At 54.2% G+C, this 18,764-nt stretch overlaps 1 protein-coding gene across 2 annotated transcripts in view; it reads right to left on the bottom strand.

Annotated features, from left to right (window-relative positions):
• Positions 1-16,829, bottom strand: part of JAKMIP3 (Janus kinase and microtubule interacting protein 3) — a 128,508-nt gene extending 111,679 nt beyond the window's left edge. The window contains exon 1 of one of the 2 annotated variants that reach the window (XM_074383105.1): positions 16,577-16,829. The gene's annotated coding sequence lies outside the window, so the exon portion shown is untranslated. Of the gene's footprint in view, positions 1-16,268; positions 16,365-16,576 lie in introns of those variants that run through there. The other variant, XM_074383107.1, reaches the window with a different exon arrangement.
• Between the last annotated feature and the right edge of the window lie 1,935 nt (positions 16,830-18,764).

Genomic DNA, 18,764 nt, shown 5'->3' with positions numbered 1-18,764 from the left:
TCTCTCTATTCCTCCACTTGGCTCACTGACCACAATCAGGTCTCATCTGTTAACCTGGTCTGGAACCTAGTGGTGACCGCCCCCCTTAATCCAGGCTACCATCTAATGTTGTCTCTGCCTGACTCTTGACCTAGTGCTTGGCATCAGTCCTGGCAGAGACTGGTCCGTGGGGTGGGCTGCCCGGGGTGGTTCTGGCCTAGACTCCTACACACCCACCTGTGCCATGCTCTATCTTCCCCCATATCTGCCAAGCTAACCCCTAACCTCTGGCAGAGCCTCCCACGTTGGCCTGCACCCTGCAGGTGAGTGACACCAGAAACACAAACCAAGGAATTATTCTCTGAGCTTCGTCACAGAGGAAGCTTCTTCGTGGTTTTCCTACACACACCCATTTTTTAAATTCTTGGTAAATGGACATTATTGGGGAAAAGACAGAAGGGTACCCAGGCTTTTTCCAGGCGTGCCTCTTACAGTCACAGAACCTTCCCCGAGCCTGCTAGCTCCTCCAAGCCACAGTTTACACAGGCACTGGGAAGAGAAGTTATTTGCAGAGGCCCCGTTCCACGTCCTCTTCCAAGTTCATGCAGAGTCCCCTGGTCCATCCTTGGTCATCCCAACAATTAGCTGAAAACCATGAGACGGTGGCCTCACACTCACACGCTGCTCCAGCGGCCACCCTTGTGCTCTCACTGCTCACTCCTCCGACATTCCAGACCCTCCTCCATCCACAGAAACAATGAGGACCAGGTAACGGCGAGCTAGTTTCGGTCAGAACCAGGGTTAGGCTGCGGTTGGTTAGGGTCAGAACTCACCTCCCAGCCGTGTGAACAGAAGGGCTGAGCAGCCACATCCTGTGGGACCACACAGACTGAGAGGCCTGAGCAGGTGACTGAAGACCCAGAACAGTGTTTGCCTGAGGGCATGAGCCAACACCCGCCTGGACCTGTGTTCCATCACCTCGTGGGGACGAGGTGGATGAGAGACAAAGCCCGTGTCTGCTGCCATGTGAAGTTCCACAGGACACTCTCCCGTGTTCAAATCTTCAGGGTAAGAGGAAACAGAACTATATGATCCACACTCAGCCCCATCCCAATTTCGCAGGACTGCAGAGAAGCCTGCCCTGGTAGCAGGAGGGGAAACGGAAGGAAAAACCCCAACTTTGAGGGTGATGACACAGACTGATCAGCAGATGACCTCAGCAGACCAAGGGACTCCAGACTGAGACCTGGGCTTGAAGTGGCTCCAACTTGAGAGTCTCCAGCTTCCCTGCCCAGCAGGAGCAGCTGCGACCCTCTCTGGAAAAGGCACAGTCATCCCAGGTCTCAGAGACACCCACAAACATGTCCAAGGACAGTGACTCACATGCAGCCAATGAGAACCAGGAAACCACGCAAATGAGGAAGGGCCAGGCTAAAAATAATTAAAAGACCCAGACTTCAAACATTAGAACTGACAAATATGGCTCACAAAACAGTTATATTTTTTAAAACTAGACTTTTTAGAGCAGTATCAGGTTCAGCAAAATTAGCAGAAAGTGCCCAGAATTCCCATACACCCTTGCTCCCCGGCACATGAACATTTTCTATTTCTTTGAAGACATAAGTTACAAGCTTGAAAATAATTCACGGAGTAGAAAACTATAAAGGGCAATACGCCAAATTTGAATAAAAAGAACATTTTTAGAAATGACAAATGTAGCAATTAAGATGAAACACACACTGGATGCTTCTGGTAGGAGACTAGACAACAGATGAGAGAACGAGGCACTGAAGATAATTCAGAATAAATTACCTGGAAGGAAGCAAAGAAACAGAGGCAGAACGCAGAGAAGTGGTGCAGGGACCAAGGACAGAATGAGCAGGTCTCTCAGGAGAAACGAGCAGGAAACTTGGCAGACGCAAAATGTAAAGAAGCAATGACATCTGGAATTGATGAAAGACAATCCCAAGATTCAAAATAAGTCAAAATCTAGATCTGTCGTAAGAAAATTCAAGGAGGAGAAGCAGCAGGAGGAACAAAGACAAAGATGAAATAACAAAATATGTGGGAGAGAAAAGCTCAAGGTCAAATGAAGGACATTTAGACCAACAGCTGACTTCTCATCAAGACCATGGAAGCCACACAACAATGGAATGGTGTGCTGGTTGTGGAGACGGGCTCTCACTCTGTCACCCAGGCTGGAGCGTAGTGGCACCATCTCAGCTCACCACAGCCTCACCCTCCCAGGCCCAGGCGGTCCCCTGCCCCTCAGTTCCTGAGACTGCAGACATGCCCTACTGTGCTCAGCTAACTGTGGTTTTATTTTTTGTAGAAAAAAAGTCTCACTAGGTTACCTAGGCTGGTTTCAAATTTCTGGGCTCAGGTGATCCTCCTGCCTCTGCCTCCCAAAGTGCTGGGATTACAGGTGTGAGCCACCGCACCTAACTGAGATGATGTTTTAAATATGCTCTTAGGAAAATAACTGTCAGCTGGGCAAGGTGGTGCATACCTGTGATCCCAGCACTTCAGGAAGCCAAGGTGGGGGGATCACTTTGAACTCAGGAGCTGAGACCAGCCCGGGCAACATGGTGAATCCCTATCTCTACACAAAATGCAAAAATGAGCCTGGTGTGGTTGCCCATGCCTGTGGTCCCAGCTACTCAGGAGCCTCAGGTGGGAGGATAGATGGTTTGAGCCCAGGAGGTCAAGGCTGTAGTGGGCTAAGATGGTGCCACTGCACTCCAGCCTGGGTGACCCTGTCTCAAAAAAAAAAAAAAAGTAAAAAGAAAGTCAAAAGACAAACAACCTAACAGGAAAAATAGGCAAAAGAATCCAACAGGTGCCTCACTAAAATACATGTACGAGTGTCCCACCAGCACGAAGCAGCCCCCGGAATCGTCAGCAGTCGGGGAAACGGCCACTCGGCCCAGAACAATGTGCAAGGACCCACTCAGCAGAATGGCTGAAATCAAAGACCAAACGTGCCAGATTCAGCAAGGACGCAGAACTGGAACTTCCGTCCGAAACGGTGCACGTGGTGTTTTGTTTCTCTTTGAAATCAAAATGCGCACCTACCTTACAACCCAGTGGTTCCACCCCTAGAAGTTTCTCCACAAGAAATGAAAAAAATGTGCCCTTGGAAAGACTCATATGAGAATGTTCCCTGTAATCCAAGCACTTTGGAGGCCAAGGCAGGCGGATCACCTGATGTCGGGTGTTCAAGACCAGCCTGACCAACATGGTGAAACCCCATCTTTAAAAAAAAAAGAGAGAATGTTCAAGGCGGAAGCTCACGAAGGCTGTTGCAAGATCAACACCCCCAAATCTCCTCCCTAAATTACGTAATATAATTTCACAAGCTCACAAAATCCTTCACAAAACTACCCTAGGCATGACCTGAAGAGGAAGATGGAGAGTGCCAAAAACTGCAAAGTTAACTGAATAAAAAGAGATGAAGCAACAAATCCAGCCCCACCTGCTCCCGCTCGCCACCCCACCTCTTCCCACCCTGTGGGGACAAAGGCGACCAGCAGAAACCACAGGGACCCAGGCTGAGCGATGAAGCGTCCGTCGGACCCACCGCAAAGATGAAAGCCGCCTTCCACGTGCCTGGGCAGGGCCTCGAGGTCACTGCAAGAAAGGGACCTCAGGGAATGGAATTCAAGCAGCCAGACCCTGTGAACAGCTAGCACGGGGATCCGAGTGCCAGGAAACGGGCTGCCGAGCTATTCAGAGGGGCAGGCTTGGCCCAGAGGGTCAAGAGTGTTGGAAACGGACGCGCAACTGAAAACATCAGTCCCCCAAACACAGCTTCCGGGAAGAAAAGACAGCTAAAAGGAAGAGGGACGCTCCCTTTGGCAATCAGGTAGAGAAAGAGAAAAGGAGAGAGCGCGAGCGAGCGAGCGAAGGTCCCATGAGACAAAGTACAACCATACACTTGGGAATATTCACAAACCTCCATCATCAAAACAAGCAAAAACCCCACTAAAATGTGTGGGCATCACCAGGCTGACAGAAAAAGGGTTCATTAAGCTGGGAACCTTGTAAAATAACCCAATATCAAAACTATGAGCCAAAAGAAAAAGGTCACAGAAGACTATGGAAGAAAAATCAGGAAACAACATTTCCCACAAAAGAACTGGTAAGAATTCCCTCCCTGTTAAAAACCACCATATGGCCAGGCGTGGTGGCTAATTTCTGTAATCCCAGCACTTTGGGAGGCCAAGGTGGGAGGATCACTTGAATCCAGGAGTTCGAGGCTGGCCTGGACAGCATAGTGAGACCCCCCTACCTTTCTTTAAAACACACACACACACACACACACACACACACACACACAAGGCAGAAGAAACCTGCACATCTAAAGAGAATCAGGTACATGCAAACAGCACTCGAGAGTATGGAAAACCACCTGATTTAGAATTTCGGCAGTTTAGAGCCAAAAAAATGGGAGAAATGAAGAAAGAATTTATTGAACTCAGGAAAAAGAAAAAAGAAAAAAAGAAAAGGCATCTCAAAAATGAGAAATAAATTTAAGATGCCCAAGGGTTCTTAACACCAGTGAAAGTTTAGTAAGAGGCATTTGAGGACCAGGCAAGGGGGGAAGCAGGAAAAGAAAATGACATCAAGAGAAAGTAACAGGTCAGCAGGAAAGAGGGGGAAGCGGAAGGCGAGCAGCCCGGCCAGCCCCAAGGAAGGGAAGCAAAGCCACCGTCAGCACTCACAGCTCCAGCCGTCCACACGTAGAGACGGGCCGGAATCCACATGCAAAGGGCTCGCCAGGCGCTAGAAAGTAAACCCAGACCACCAACTTTGAGACATGCTGGCAAAACGACTCCATTTCCAAGCTAAAGATAAAGTCCTCATGGCTTCCAGGCAAAGAGGTCAATTAACTTGAGGAGTCAGACCTGGGCCAGCAGCAGCCTTTAGAAGAAACGATGTAGCAACATTAAAAAGAAAAAAAAAAAGAAAAGCCTCCGTGAAGGAAAGCCTGGACCAAGGATTTTAGAAACAGTCAAGCCTGGAGCTTCTTATGGTCCCAGAAAGGAAGTGCTTAAGGAAACACAGGCACCCAAAAAAATCCCAAAACCACCATGAGCTGGTCCACGGAACACAGCAGCCAGACAGGAGCTCGTGAAGCTCAGAGCTGGACGGATTTGTTTAACAAATATTGTCATTACCGGATTTTAACCCCTGGAATAAGTGTCCAAGTGTCCCCCAGATACGTGGGCAGAAGGAACAGCCCTTCCTAACAGGAAATGCCAGGGAGCGGCAGCGAGGCCGGGAGCCCCAGGGCACCGGGTGCGGAGGCCAGGCGCAGAGACTCAGGAGCCGGGACCTGCCCAGTCTCCAAGCAGCGATCCGAGAGCCATTAGCCAATAGGCTCCTGACAGGGACTTTCCAAAAGGAAGCCCCTGCCCTGAGGAGAGGCCAGCAGACACCACCTCAGCCCCATGGTCCAGCAGTGCCGCCCTCAACATCACACCCGCTCCACGCAGAGGACACACCATCCATACTGTTCCTACCGAAACGCATGGCCTCCCTCCAGTCACGAGGGGACACCGGCCAAACCCACACTGGGGCCTTCTGTGAAGTCACCGATGAGAAGTCTTCAGAAGGACCAAGGCCACACAATACGAGGAAAGACCGAGGCGGTGCCACAGCGGAGGAGCCCACGGAGACACACACAGCTCCGTGCACCACCGGCTCACGGCGGCAGAGGAGGGACCCTGGGTCAGGAGGAGGACATCCCCCAGAACCGGTGGGATTGGGACAGGCCTGTGGCTTGGGTGACGGTGTTGTACCAGTGTTAGTGTCCTGGCTCTGGGAAACGCACTGTGGCTGTACAAGATGCTAACTGGGAAAGAAAAAGACCTTTTATCTGAAGAATCCAGGTCCTTTTAATGATCAGACCCAGAGACACATTAAAACGAGGCTGCAGTCACGGCCTACGCCCTGCCTTTGGGCTGTGCGTTCCTCTCTCGGAACTGCTATTGCCACGCTAACTATAAGTTAACCTGATGCTGCACCAAACACCATAACCCACGCCCTGCAGCTTAGCAATGGAGAGCCAATGCCAATCAATGCTGTCTCTGCAAACCAACTTTATATCAGTCCTCCTGGACCCACCTTTTTACCTTTAAAAACCTGCTGTGGCTGGGTGCAGTGGCTCACACCTGTAATCCCAGCACTTTAGGAGGACTGCTTGAGGCCAGGAGTTCAAGACCAGCATGGGCAACATAGTGAGACCCTGTCTTCACACAAAAAAAATTAACTAGGTGTGGTAGCACCTGTAGTCCCAGTGACTCAGGAGGGCTGGGGCAGGACAACTGCTTGAGCCCAGGAGTACAAGTCTGAATGAGTATGATTACACGACCGTATTCCAGCCTGGACAACAGAGCAAGACCCCAACTAAAAACGAATCGGCTTGTAACTGCTGCCAATTTCAGAGTACACTGAGGGCAACTTCAATCTGTGTTCCCAAGCTGCAAGCGCCCCAAACTTGGCCCAGATAACTCTCTACTTGGGTTCCTTTTACCTCCGCTGCTCCCTCTTGGGCTGACATCACCTTGGGAGAACTGGGTGAGGGGTATACAGAACACTGTGCTGGTTTTGCAACTTTTTTGTAAATCTAAAATTATTTTAAAACTTAGAAGAAAAAGAATGTTCAAGACAGTTTGATTTAAAAGAGCCTACCCTAGGAGGATGGATAAGCCGTGGCGGACGCGCTTCATGATACCGCGCAGCAGGGAGGAGGGGCTGGCCGGACACACAGAAACATAAGACCCCCAAAAATGATGCCGAGAACAGGAAGCTGGGCGTGAAGCAGGCATCCCGGACGGTGCCATCTGCGTGAAGTCTGACAGCAGCTGGATGCATCTGTGGTAGGAGCGTGGTGGCAGGGGCGCGAGGAACCTTCTAGGTTGGTGGCGATGTTCTGTAATATCTGCCAAGTGTGGGTTACACACTTGTGAATTTATCAAAATCCACCCACTTAAGATGCATGCATTTCATTGTATGTAAACTTTACCTCAAAAATCTGAATATAAAGTATGTTGTATTTTTTTTTTTTTTTGAGACACGGTCTTGCTCTGTCACCCAGGCTGGAGTACAGTGGTGCAATCTCAGCTCCCTGCAATTTCTACCTCCCTGGCTCAAGCGATTCTCCCACCTCAGCCTCCAGAGTAGCTGGGACTATAGGCATGTGCCACCACACCCAGCTATTTTTTTCCCAAATGTTTTGTAGAGATGGGGTCTCACTACATTGTCTAAGCTTGTCTGGAATTCCTGAGCTCAAGAGATGTTCTTGCCTCAGCCTCCCAAAGTGCTGGGATTATAGGCATGAACAACCGTGTCCAACTAAAGTATATTTTTTAAAAAAGAATTATAAGCACATATTTTATGTTTGTATTCACTTCTGAGTGAGCTTCAGACCTCAGTACGTTTTCCTCCGACACCTCAGCTCGAACTCCGGGTTCTCCTTGAGGGCTGGAAGACCCAAGGGCCTCAGCAGAGCTGCCTGTGCCTTTCATTAATTAGGGAAGCTCTCCCGAGCACCCACCTGTGCCAGGTGTGGGTGGTGCGGTGCTAAGTCAGCCTTGGATCCTTCTCCTTGAGGAGATAAGTCTTCTGGGAGACAGAGGCACGCCCAAATACATGTCAGAAGCCACCATCCAGACAGCCAAGAAGCATGGGAGAGACGCCTGGAGTCCCCGGGACACTCAGAATCTCTGCTCACTAGGGAAACGCAGACCCAGCTGCAGTGAGCCACCCGTTCACCTGTGAGGACAGCTGGGATCCAAACGGAACAGCATGGAGAGCTGGAACCTGAGCCGAGGCAGGCAGTGTGCAAAACAGGGTCAAAGAACTGAAAGCAGGATCTCGGGCGGGCATTTGCACCCCTGTTCATAGCAGCGCGATTCACAGGAGCAAACTGTGGACCGACCCAGGGTCCATCTGTGGATGGATGAGTCAGCAAAATGCACATCCATTCCCTGGAGTAGGATTCAGCCTTCAAGGAGGGAAATCCTGACATGCATGCAACACGGGTGAAACATGCCAGTCACACGCACACAAATACCGTAGGATTCCACTCAGCTGACGTCCCTAATGGAGTCAAAGACCAGTGGGGGTGCCAGGGGCTGGCTGGGGAAGAGTTTCCGTTTGGGAAGATGAAATTGCCCTGGAGGTGGTGTTTGCACAGAGCTATGACTGTACCTACTCTGAGCTGCACACCTACAAATGGTTCGGATGGTGACTGTTACGTGTATTTTGCCACAATTTAAAACAAAACCTCCATCCTGAGTCCAGCATGTGGAGGCATCCTGCTGCCCTTAGGAAGGGCCCACACCCGTACCCCATTTGCTCTGGTCCCAGGTGCACCCCAGGTCCCTCGGGACACAATGGCTTCTCCCGCTCCTTCCGCACCCTCCTGGGCACGGGCCACACCCTCTGCACCTGCCTCTGTACAAGCCACACCCCCTGCACTGGCCACGCCCTCCTCAGCACCCTCCCCCGCCCCGGCCACGGCCCCGGCCACGACCCCCGCCCCGGCCACGCCCTCCCCGCCCCGGCCACGCCCACGGCCCCCCCAACCCCCGCACCGGCCACGCCTGTTTTCCCAGGCAGCCTTCTCGAACCTTCCCTACTAGCCTAGGTGAGCTCCCCTGACACAGGCTCTTGCAGAATTGAGACAACTCCTAGGCGGCAACAGTCACTGCTGAGGGGACCTGTCTGCACGACGGCTGAAGCTGTGTCTGTCTCAGCCACTGACCACTCCCAGCGGGCAGGGACCGTGTCTGTGTGCAGACCCCTCGCCCCGGGAGGTCCACAATGCCTGACCCAGAAGCAGCATCTAGGAAATGTCTGCTAAGGGCTTGAAGCAGGGGCCGCACCAAGCCAGCTGGAAGGGCAGCCCTCAGGGCAGCTGAGGGTGCAGTCTCTTCTGTGTCCCCAGGCGGGCCACCAGCAGGGCCACTGCACACACAGTATCTGAACTGTCCCAAGAGCCTACTAAGCCCTGAGGTCTGAACACTTCCCGCCTTCTCTGGATGGATTTAGGGGCCATACTGGGATCAAACGCAGGCCCGGCAGGGTAAGAGGAAACATCTTGAGTCTCATTTTTGCTCGAAAGAAAAAAAACCCCGACTTGAGTTTAATCCCTGGCTTACTTCCAGCACCTTCTCTTCGGATTTTAATTCAAATAAAGAAAACAACCCAGGAGGTCATTAACACCGATGCTCTGAAGCCCAGGGCGGGGCTGAGAATTCTCCATGCCCACAGCCCAGGCTGATGAAGAGCCAGGGCTGCAAGGGACCCCACTCCCCCCTAGCCATGCTTTGTGTCCAAATAGAAAACATTTCCCTGGAGCCTGCCTGTGTCCACGGGCTCGTGGACCCCCAGATCGGCTGAGCCCAGGCACCTGTGGGATTCTCATCAGAAATGCTTTGCTGGAATCCTGACTAGGAGTGAAAATCATTTAAAAGTTAAAACAAGAAAGAAGTGCTTTCGGGGCAGCAGCATCCAACCCCGTTTCCCCCGGGATTCTCTCTGCAGTGCTGCACCAAAGAGCCCAACCCAGAAAGCGCAGATTAGAAACCACGTGCGGATGATGGGAAAGGCGCCGCTGAGCAGACTGGGATAAGGTAAGGCAGACACAAGAGAGAAAACCAGAAGGGCTGGGGGCGGGGGCTCAGGCCTGTAGTCCCAGCAGTTTGGGAGGCTGAGGTGGGATGATCACTTGAGCCTGGGAGGTCAAGGCTGCAGTGACCCCAACGCACCACTGCACTCCAGCCTGGGTGACACAGTGAACTCAAAAAGAAAAAAATTTAAAAGTAAAATGCAAATAGCCTATGGCATTGATCAGCAGAGGGACGAAAACACAGCCACGTTAAGAAACTATTACAAAGCTTCCCAACCAGGAAAACTTTTTTTTTTTTTTTTTGAGACAGGCTCTTGCTCTGAGCAGTAGTGTGATTTGGCTCACCACAACCTGTCTTCTGGGCTCAAATGATCCTCCCATCTCAATCTCCCGAGCAGCTGGAACCTCAGGCATGTGCCACCATAACTCGCTAATTTTTGTATTTTTTTTTTTTTTTTGGAGGCATGACGCCTTGCCATGTTGCCCAGGCTGGTCTCAAACTCTTGGACTCAAGCAATCCACCCACCTTGGGCTCCCAAAGGAAAAGCCTTTTGTAGGACCAGCCAAGGGAAGCTGACGCGAAGCAGCTCTTCGGGCACCTGGTTTTCTTAGTTACTTCTAACGCCCTAATGATCCAGGGTGAGTTACAGTGGCAGAGAGCTCCAGAACCAGGGGGAAGGGACAGATGGGCTCTCCGCAGGTGCTCCAGGATGCCGTGGCCTGGCTGCCAGAGGAGCCAGGTTCCTGAGAGCCTGGGCTCATCCCTGCAGCCAGGATGGGGAGGGAGGGGCACAGGCAACCCAGGGTGGCCTCACCAGGAAGAGAAGCAAAGAGGAAAAGAAACCCAGCAGGTGCCACGGCTCGTGCCTGGAACACTTTGGGAGATCAAGGCAGGCAGATCACTTGAGCCCAGGAGTTCGAGACCAGCATGGACAACGTGGAGACTCCATCTCTACAAAACTACACAAGTAGCTGGGGTGGCGGTGCATCCCTGTAGTCCCGGCTACTCAGGAGCAGAAAGGGAAAGGAAGGGCGTGGCGGCTCACGTCTGTCATACCACACTTTGGGAGGCTGAGACTAGCACATCACGTGAGGTCAGGAGTTCAAGACCTGGCCAACAGGGTGAGACTCCGACTACTAAAAATACAGAAATGAGCTGGGCATGGTGGCGGGTGCCTGCAATCCCAGCTACTCAGTAGGCCGAGGCATAAGAATCCCTTGAACCCTTGGAGGCTGCAGTGAGCCGAGATGGTGCCACTGCACTCCAGTCTGGGCAACAACAGCAAAACTTTTTTTTTTTCTTTTTAGAAAAAGAAAGAAGAAAAGAAACACAGGCAGCAGTGGAAGAGGCCTGGGCTTCAGAGGGTGGGGATCCCAGGCAGAGCGGGCGTCAGCGGGCACAGGCTGGCCATGTGACAGCTCCAGGCCAGCTATAACGGACAATGAAGGCTTCTCAGCAGCTCACATGCCCACCCGGCCTGGGCCATGGGGCAGCATGCTGCATTTCCAGCTCTCCTCACCACGGTGCTCAGTGCTGCCACTGGCCATGGGAACCGAGTGGGGGCTTGCTGGCCCAGCCCCAGCCGAGTCTCCCATACTCCCAACACTGGGGGATGCACCTGCTGGGTCCTGGGGACCCTGGCAGAGGGGCCATGCTGGCTCCTGGTCTACACCACTGTGCCGGACCAGGGCAGCAGCTTCCAGAACACAACCCACCGCTGCGGGGATCCTCTGCACAGCTGGCCTCCTGCTCCCACCTCCTCACAGGGTTCTCCACCCTGGCTGTTCCCGCCACCACCCACCACCCACTCCAGCCCAGCTGGACCCAGCCAGCTCTCCACTCCCTGAGACACATGCACACCAGTTTGTCTGATCCACAGGAAAACCTTAAAATAAACAGGTGAAGAATGTTTGTAGAAAATATGGTGTCAATTAGCTGGGCGTGGTGGCACACACTTGTAGTCACAGCTACCTGGGAGGCTGAGGCATGAGAACTGCTTGATCCCAGGAGGCGGAGGTTGCAGTGAGCTGAGATCACACCCCTGCACTCCATGTAACCCACGTGACAGCGAGACTGTCTCAAAATAGAGAAAACATGGTGTGGGCATCTGACGGGACAGCACTCAGCCGCGAGACGCAGGTGCTCCCGCCCTTTGCAGCCTGGGTGAACTTTCAGGAGCTGCGCTAAGTGAAATAAGCCAGGCACAGAAGTGGGGACTGCCGATTCCACCTCTATAATGCATTGAAAACAGTCAAATCACAATAATGAAGACCGGAAGGGGGGCTTCCAGGGCTGGGGAAGGGGAGGTGGGAGCGACCGACAGAGGAAAAGTTTCCAGTAACGTTAAGTGAAGGAAGCAGCTCCGGAAATCGCTCTTCCGCACCGAATCCGTACCAACCGCTGCTGACACTCATTGACACTTTTAAGTGTCGTACCCTTAAAATACAAGAGGATTTATCTCATGTTAAGTGTTCTTATCCACAATAAAAATTTTTTTAAAAAAAAATGAAAAAAAAAGTTCAGCCAGAGTGGTTCACAATCGTTAAGGATTAAAGTGAACCCAAAATATCTGATAAGGAACTGATTAAAGAAACAACTGGACAGTATAAAACTGCTCACAGAAATGACATTTTTAAAAAGCAGAGTATAAAATGATTAAACCATGATTCAAACTGTGTGGGGCCGGGAGAGTTTTCAAACCCATCAGTGGTCAGGAGGTCGGCCGGCAGCCAGCAGATGGGTGGATGTGGAGGACAGGGGACCCATCTCGGTCAGCTCAGGCTCCAACTCAAAATGCCAGACTGGGCAGCCTAGAAGTTCAAGGCCAAGGAGCTGGCCAATTTGGTTCTTGGTGAGGTGAGGGTCCTTCCTGGCTCAGAGGGGCCTCGGTGCCCTGTGGAGAGTCCGATCCGGTGTTCCTTCTTGTAAGGGTACCGGTCCCATCCCAGTGGCCCACCCCATATAACCTCATCTAACCCAGTCACCTCCCAAAGGGCCCACCCCCAATACCATCACACTGGCGGTCAGAGCATAACCTATGAACTTGAGGGACGCAATTGCCACAGCGGCACCTACGGACTCCCAGAAGGCGCCTGGCAGCCACTAGTCATGAGTACCGACTGTCTTCATCCCAGTCTGCTGAAATTTTAGAATTTTTATAAACAAAAAAGCATGAGGTCTTAAAGGACCCCAAGTGCTTAGCATCACGGCAAAGACTTGGGGGCCAGTGAGACCTCCACACACAGCGTGACTGGCACAGAGGCGCTGCAGCATGTGGGGCGTGGAGGTGGGAGCATCCCAGAGACGCCGTGAGAGCCAAGTCGATGAGGTGGCTGGAGGCGGAGGGAGGCGGCCAGAACCGAAGGCCGCCCATCTTCAAGACCTTTGCTGGATGCCGCTGTAGGGAATGGGGGCCCAGCCAGATTTTCAGACCTGACCGACCTGACAGCCCAGCGCTAAGGGGGACAGGGAGGTGGGCTCAAACCAAGGGTCACCTCTCCAGAGTGCACAGATGTGCTGCTGTGCTGAGAGACCTCTGCCAGGAGAAGCCAGTCAGCCACAGGCAGGTGACATGCAGCAGGAAGGCCTGGCAGGTGTGAAGGGACCATGCACAGCCTGTGGCTGACATACTTCTGTCCAGGGGCCACAGGAGGATGAGTCTAGCCCTTGGCCTTACCAGGAAACAGTGGGTGGCCTGGCTGACACTGTTCTGCTTGGAGGTTGTGGGGGTGTCAAAACCTAAGGGGGCATGGCAGAGCAGAGGGGACCCCAGACGGAGCTGAGGTGACTACGCCCCTGAACCACAACGGAAGCGCAGGTCCTGGCCGGGCACGGTGGCGGTCCATAATCCCAGCAGTCTGGGAGGCCAAAGCAGGAGGATCACTTGAGGCCAGGAGTTCAAGACCAGCCTGGGCAATGATAGCAAGACGTTGTCTCTATAAAAAAAATTTAAAAAAATTTTTTTAAAGGGACACAGATCCTAATGCTGATTTTGCAATTCCAGCCCCTTAGTTCTGGTGATTTTAGGTGGTATCTGCATTTCCTCCCCCACCCACTGCATGCTCCTTGAGGATACGTCCCGAGTTGGTTCCCATGTGCCCGCACAAGGGGCGTCGCTGGTGCTTAGACCCCTGTGCCGCTGGGTGAAGGGTGCTGCCTCTACCTGCCTTTGTAGCTCTTCCCAGCCCATCTGGGCTTCTCCTGAGCCCCTGCAGCCCCGCCCTTGTACCCTAACAGGGGACGCCCACATACAGTAACACAGGTAAGGAGATCGGGACAGGGCCTGCCATACACACAGCAAGTACCGTCTACGATGGTTGACTTTTTTTTTTTTTTTTTTAAAGACAGAGTCTCACTCTGTGGCCCAGGCTGGAGTGCAGTGGCAGGATCTCGGCTCGCTGCAACCTCTGCCTCCCGGGTTCAAGCGATTCTCCTGCCTTAGCCTCCTGAGTAGCTGGAAGTACAGGCGCACCATGCCCAGTTAGTTTTTGTATTTTCAGTAGACTGTTGTTTTTTGAGATGGAGTTTTGTTTTTGTCACCCAGGCTGGAGTGCAATGGCACAGTCTCAGCTCACTACAACTGCCGCCTCCTGAGTTCAAGCAATTCTCCTGCCTCAGGCCCCCGAGTAGCTGGCAGTACATGCAGGCACCACCACGCCTGGCTAATTTCTGTATTTTTAGTAGAATGGGGTTTTGCCATATTGGCCAGGCTGGTATTGAACTTCTGACCTTGTGATCTGCCCGCATTGGCCTCCCAAAGTGCTGGGATTACAGGCGTGAGCCACCACACTGGGCCTAGAGACAGGGTTTCACTACATTGGCCAAGCTGGTCTCAAAATCCTGACCTCAGGTGATCCACCTCGGCCTCCCAAAGCACTGGATTCCAGGTGTGAGCCATCACGCCCACCATAGTTAAGTATTTTGATCATCACTGTTTCTTACTGTGCCTTTTTTTTATAATCCGTTTATTATTATGCCATTTCCCACAAACTCCTAGATCTTGCGGAAGTGGCACAGATGCACACTTGTGGGACCAACGCCCCCCCACACACACACCCCTGGAACCTGTGGACGGTGAACTGCCTGCCGTGGGGGTTGTACCCGCTGCAGCCTCCCTCTCGGCACCTGAGGTGTGAGAAGCGCTGGCTGCAGGGCGTGCTGGTGACAGCTTCTTGTGGGGTCTGAACTGAACCCACCATCCACCCTCTTCATCTTTCCCTTTCAAAATCTGGATTTCGGCAGCTATCGTTGGAAATTGATAAAAAGCCAGAATGATGTCTGGGCAGATATTTTCAACATAAATAATGTCCTAAAACAGTAAGCTTGCCCACTGACAGATCAATTTGCTTGAAAATTCCTGTTTAAACCTGAAACTGTGTTCTCAATCAAGTCGCAGCTGTAACATGTTCTAGAAGTTCCTTCTTGCCAGGTAGATTCTTTGTAGTAGAAAGCTGACCAGGCCCGGTGAGGAATGAGCTGCCCGCGGCAAGGGAGCTGCAAGGGCTGCAAGCGACTCGGGGCCACGCGGTCCTGCTGTTCGACACAGCCTCGGAGCAGCCCTGGGCCAGGCCCCGGGGCAGGGCAGGGGAAGCCCAAGCCAGGCCTGCGCTCGCCAGGCTCTTCCTCCTGAAGGGGCAGCACGCGCCCGCTGGCGATCTGCTGGGCCTCCGGAAAACGCTCCGCCCTCCCCACTCCGCGTTTACCAGCGGGTCAGCAGAGCCGCCGGACTCGCCCGAAACGTGGGGGAAGAATCCTGCCCCCGCTGACGAAGCCAGAACTGACTCCCGGCCAAATCCAGCTTTCCAGGAGGCGGGGAAGAGGCCAGGGGTCTTGTGACCCCTGCAGACGCTCGGCCTGGCACCTTCTCCTCCTGCCACCTACCCGCAGGTGGAGGGAGGCTTCCCCAGCCCCCAAGGGCTCCCCAGCTCCCTGCACGACCACGGATTTCCTACATTCTGCAAAGAACTCCAGGTCTGCGCGTCACCGCCGGTTCCTTACGTTTGCAGACAGCTTGCCTGGGAGCCTCCAGTGCGTTCCAGCACCGCACGGAGAAAACAGCGGACGGAGGCGGGAGGGAGCCGCTCCAGCTCCCGGCTGCTTTCCACGAGAAGCAAGGTCGCGCGCGGGGACACGCAGAGGATGTGTTCTAGGAAAACCATCCAGGCCGGCGCCTCCTCCCGACCCCAACCAAAGCTTTATTCTGCGGTTTCCCGCATCATCCGCAGCCCACGGCCTCGCTGGCCATCCCACACACCGGGCTGTGAAAGTCAAAAACCAGACACCAAGATAAAAACAATCGCGCGGCGCCCCTTTCCGCAGGAGGCACGATCGGAGGCGCGGAGACCCGGGCCCTGTTCCCGGCCCCGTTCCCAGCCCCGGCCCCGCACCTGCACCGGCCCCACCCAGCGGCCGCGCCACCGCCAGTCCCGAGGCCTGTGCAGGGCAGGGGGCGCCGTGGCCCGCGGGGAGACGCGGGGAGGACCCCGCCCCAGACACTGGCGTCTCTGCCGCGGGACCCCCGCCCTCGGGACGTCCCCCACCGGCCGCCCCGCGCGGCGCAGGGCGCCCCGGCCCCGGACGCACCGTGCCAGGCGCAGCGCAGCTCGGAGGCCGGGCACCGCGCCCCGCTCCCACCCCGGCCGCTCTCACCGAGGCTCCCCGCGAGCAACTCTGGGCGGCGTCCGACGGCCCCGCTGGGCCATGGCAGAGGCCCCGCGGCAGGCGGGGGGCGCGCGTCACCGTCACCGCGGGCAGGAGCCCTGAACCCGGCCCGCCCTGCCGCCCCCGCCCGGATCCTCCCCCACGCAGTCCAGGTCTCCGCGGAGCTGCCGTGTGCGCTCCTAAAGCGGGGCGCGGCGTGGCTGAAAACAGCCCGGGGGCTGCGGGGCGCGGGGCCAGCGGGCCCGCGTGGGGTGCGGGGTGGGTGGCAGCGCGGCCGCGGGCACAGGGGGACTCACCCGCCGCTCCGGCGATCCTGGCGCCATGCGCAGCACGGGGGAGCTGCTGCGCGCGTCCCATCCCCGAACGCTGCCTCCCCTGGCTGCTGCGAGAGAAGCGCTTTTTGGAGCCTGGCGTTGAGCAGACGATGCGGCTGCTCCGGATGGAGATCCACGATCCCGGCGCTGCCCGGGGCCTGGACCGCAGCTCCCCACGCGGCGCGCTCTGCCTGGGGCTTCAGTGTAGAGCGGGAGGAAGACTCGCACCCACGTTCAGCCCGCGTCTAATCTCCACCCACGCCAGCACGGCCACACTGATGGGCGCCTTGGGAAAGGCGGGCGGAGCAGGAGCTGGCCGACCTCTGCAGAGCCGGCGTCCCCTGAGCCCCCGCCCTGAGCTCACAGGTGTCGGAGGAGCCCGGGGAGCACGGACGTGGGGCACGAGGGCCCCTCATCCCCAGCCCCTCCCCAAATCCGCCCATCCACGTACCTCCTCGGCCCCAATACTCCAAACCTGTGCCTGCTGAGTCCTGATCAACATCGACATCTCAGCCAGCTGTCCTCCCAGGTAAAGGGGAAGATCCTCAGGTGTGAGGCCTGAAGTCGGCCAGCTGCGTGGCATTCCTTTCCACCCCGCCCATCAGCCCAGCTGGAGTAGGGCGGTGATGTGGGCCCTGGCCCGCCACTCAGCCTAGTATGCAGAACCATCTGTACACCAGGCTGCATTTTCCATTCCTCAACTTGTTTTAGGGAACTCCCCATAAAACCAAAAATGCAGGTGGAGGAGCAGGGAATGCAGAGGGGGGTAGGTGCCTTTGGAGGGCGAGCCTCCGGCTCATGCGACCTGCCAGATGTTTCAGATACGTTCAAGGGCAACCTCGGGTCTGTTGAGACCATCATAATGAAAGTGTATTTCTCAAGGCTCTAGAGGCCGGAAGTCCAAGATGAAGGTGCTGACGGGGTCGGTTTCTGCTGACGCCTCTCTCCTTGCCTCGCACACAGTCGCCTTCTCTGCGGGTCCTCACGGGGACTCTCCTGTTTGCTCACGCCTGGTGTCACACCTTTCCATTGGGTCAGGGACCCACCCTGATGACCTCAAGTAACCTTGATGGTTACCTCACTTCCTTGAAGGTCCTGTCTCCACATGGGGGCTAGGTCTTCAATAGTTGAATTTTGGGGGAACACTAGTCACTATTCAGCTCTGAACAAACCTCACGTGTACTGCCTCCGTATTTATGATGGAGTTTGTTGGGCACGCCCATCTCTATGGCTTGGTGGATCAGATAACACCAGGTACTGATTGACAGCTTATGTTGCACCATCTCTTAGTGAACTGTCATGAAATACACAGCCTCCTGAGAACCCATGAGCAAGCCAGCTGCTGTTTCTCAAAAGGGAATGGTGGTTTGTTGAGGCGATCCCTCAACAGTGCTCATCAATAACCATGACTGTGGTTGTCCTGTCAAGGTCTGCCACAGGCCGCATACAATATTCTTTTAAGAGACAAGATCTTGCTATATTGCCCAGGCTGGTCTTGAACTCCCTGCACTCAAGTGATCAACCCAGCTCAGCCTCCCCAAGAGCTGGGACTACAGGTGTGAGCCACCATGCACCCAGCCCTCCACATGACATTGTCACATTCCTCAGACACTACGATTGCCGTGGGTTCACCATGTCATAGGGACCAGCCAGTGCAAGAAACGCTCGTGTGGCAGCCTAGTTAGCAGGACAGCGTTTCTCTTGCTCTGAACTTCACTCAAAGTTACTTGTTAAACAGGAAAGCACATCCAAATTTTGCATATACTCCAGCCTGGGTGACAGAGTAAGACTCTGTCTCAAAAAATAAATAAATAAACCTTCACTCTGAGCAGTAGGCGATGCTGAGTTGTTTCCTGAGCAACCACGGTGGTTCCGAGTTAGTGCTCAACCGCCTCCTGCAGCTCTGACTATGCCCCTTTCTAGGGAACATGGCTGCAGTTTCTTTAGGAAAAGCTGGAGGAACTTTTTAAAAACATGATTCTGGTGCTAGCAGGGGATCCTTCCCCAAAGACTTTGGACCTTTCCTTTACTGAAGGGACTGTGCACCTGTGAACTGATTCGGGCCCTTGTGTGGACTGAGGAGCGGTGCCTTCTACACAGCGACTGAAGAATCTGGCTCCGTTTGCTTAACTTAGAGTTTATTTCAATCAAACGTGTCAAACAGACCCCT

Source organism: Saimiri boliviensis, chromosome 12 (assembly GCF_048565385.1).
Source record: "Saimiri boliviensis isolate mSaiBol1 chromosome 12, mSaiBol1.pri, whole genome shotgun sequence".
NCBI classification, from domain to species: Eukaryota; Metazoa; Chordata; class Mammalia; order Primates; family Cebidae; genus Saimiri; species Saimiri boliviensis.
This window is presented reverse-complemented; position numbering and strand designations above follow the sequence as displayed.